The sequence below is a fragment of the Suncus etruscus genome, chromosome 8 (assembly GCF_024139225.1).
Source record: "Suncus etruscus isolate mSunEtr1 chromosome 8, mSunEtr1.pri.cur, whole genome shotgun sequence".
Classification (NCBI taxonomy): domain Eukaryota; kingdom Metazoa; phylum Chordata; class Mammalia; order Eulipotyphla; family Soricidae; genus Suncus; species Suncus etruscus.
The window spans coordinates 90,299,108-90,301,583 of NC_064855.1; the positions used below are offsets into that span (position 1 = coordinate 90,299,108).

Genomic DNA, 2,476 nt, shown 5'->3' on the forward strand with positions numbered 1-2,476 from the left:
CACTGTGACCCTTGCAATAATAAAAATTACTAAAAAAATGAAAAAATGGTTCTTTTAATTATTCTACATCATTAAATACTAAATTAGGTATTGCATTTAATCAAATTTTTATTTACTTCACTTTTTTTCTAGGAAGAAAATCTGACAAGTGAATCTGTCTTTGGGTTTGTCCACATAATTATTTCTTACCTTACAAATTTGATCCAGACAATATGGAATTATATATTGCATGAATAACAGTTGAACACTATTTTTTAAGCACTGTCAAAATTCAAAGATGAATTACACACAAAATATTATTTTCTGAACTTTATACACCTAAATAATACTTATTTTAGAGCTGCTGTTTACTATGAGCATTCATTCACAGAAATTCTACTATGCATTTCATATAAAGTCCATTACCATAAATTCCTATTACTCTGTAACAACGTAATGAAAAGGTTACTTTTTATCCAGTTGATATGGACCCTTATAGAAATGGAAAATGGATGAACATTCATTAGAAATGGATTTAATATAAATTAATGTCTACAGTAAAGTGCTGAAGACATTTTATCTCCATTTCATAGATAAGGAAAGTGAGGCATTGGTTAGGTTAAAGAATTGTAAATGACCACTTAACTAGTTCAACACAGTAATCTATTTGAGACCAGCCCTGGGCTGATCCCTAAACTATGCTAATCTTAGCACTACATTAGGTGGCCTTCCAATAATGATTTCAATAATAATAATAATAATAATAATCCAATAATATTGCAAGTTGAACAATCATATAAGTTGGAATGTAGTTACAAGCATGAAAAATTCTCCATGAAATAATGTAAGGGGTGGGAAGAGATTTGTCTATGGTCAGAGTTAGTAAGATGAGAAAGTAACTTGGTAGCAATAAAAGACTGCAGGAGTCAACAGTAGAATTACCTGGAATCTTTCAAGCAAAGTAGAGCTAAAGCAAATAAAATTATAGGGGCCGGCGAGGTGGCACTAGAGGTAAGGCGTCTGCCTTGCAAGCGCTAGCCAAGGAAAGATCGCGACCATGGTTTGATCCCCCAGCATCCCATATGGTCCCCCCAAGACAGGGGCAATTTCTGAGTGCTTAGCCAGGAGTAACCCCTGAGCATCAAATGGGTGTGGTCCGAAAAAACAAATAAAATAAAATAAAATAAAATTACAAAGTCACATAGATGTCCATGTCTACAGATTACAATACTTATGTTCTAAAGAACATATGGCAGCACATATACTGAAATGGAACGATACAGAGAAGAATAGCATGGCCCCTGTGCAAGGATGACACGCAAATTCGTGAAGCATTCCATATTAAAAAAAAAAGAACATAAAGAAAATTTGATCAAAGAAACTACCGAACCAAGAGTGATGCTTTGGATATATTAGCAAAACTGTATGAAATAAACTAAAGAAGATAATAGAATTTTAAAAATAGCTGAACATCTTTCTCATCAATATTTTTAGACTAACATTGATCTTGACATTAGAAACATTTCTTCAACTCATTGAAATAAAAGATTCAGTGGTAATTTGCCTGAAAGAATTTGTTTTCAACTGCATTCGATTAGTTTGATTTTAACCTCTTCTTTTAAACATTTGTAGGTTTCATAGATTAGATGAAGTTTATTTTCCAGGGTAGAATCCAATTTGGCTTATGTTATTTCTGGTAGGATATTGTATAATTTTATTTTTTTACTGCAAGCTTTTAGAATGGTTCACAGATGTTGCTAAAATAGATCCTCCTGGAACAATTTGGTCTAAGAGAATCTTTGTTGCCATGGATGAAATTAATAGGAACCTCTTGTTTAAAATTCAACTCAAATTGAAGAAGTAATAATTTTCTTAATTTAGTATAAGACAAACATGGAGACAAATAACATTTGAAACAGAAGTCCTGTATCCAAACCATTATCCTCATAGCTGAATTTCAGTGTTCTTAAATTTGAAATATCACTCCTAAGGACAGAGAGAGATCAATCAGGTAATGATTTTATGAATTACATTCATACTCCTTATTTGGTTAGTTATGTTGAAGTAATGGGGTAATGAAAAGAATGCTTATAACTAAAATCACATATATGAAGGTAATGAGATTAAACAGTTAATTTACAGGTGGAATAAAGTGAATCAAACATGAATAAATTTAATTATTAACTAAATATTAGGTTCTGTACAAATCAACATTGTTAGTAGGGAGCATCTAAAATAGCTGTTGTTTTAGCTATTTATTTATCATTGTCACCTATACAATGAAGGATTTATGTTTACATATAGTATTCTGACCTATCACTCAAAATCTAAATCTTCAACTCTTTATTATGCATTTATTATGCCATCAGGTATCTGACCCTCAAGATAGCCAAACTGAACTGACCATTTTTTTTTCATACAAAAATGTTTTTCCTGTATCAAAATCAGACCTCTACATTAACATTTTCCAGAGTGCATAAAAAAGAAACTATGGCTC

At 31.3% G+C, this 2,476-nt stretch overlaps 1 non-coding gene across 1 annotated transcript; it reads left to right on the plus strand.

The window, feature by feature from the left end:
- Positions 1 to 1,214: 1,214 nt before the first annotated feature.
- Positions 1,215 to 1,325, plus strand: LOC126017112 (U6 spliceosomal RNA). The gene has a single exon (XR_007498784.1). It is a non-coding gene; the product is annotated as a U6 spliceosomal RNA (small nuclear RNA).
- The last annotated feature ends 1,151 nt before the right edge of the window (positions 1,326 to 2,476 follow it).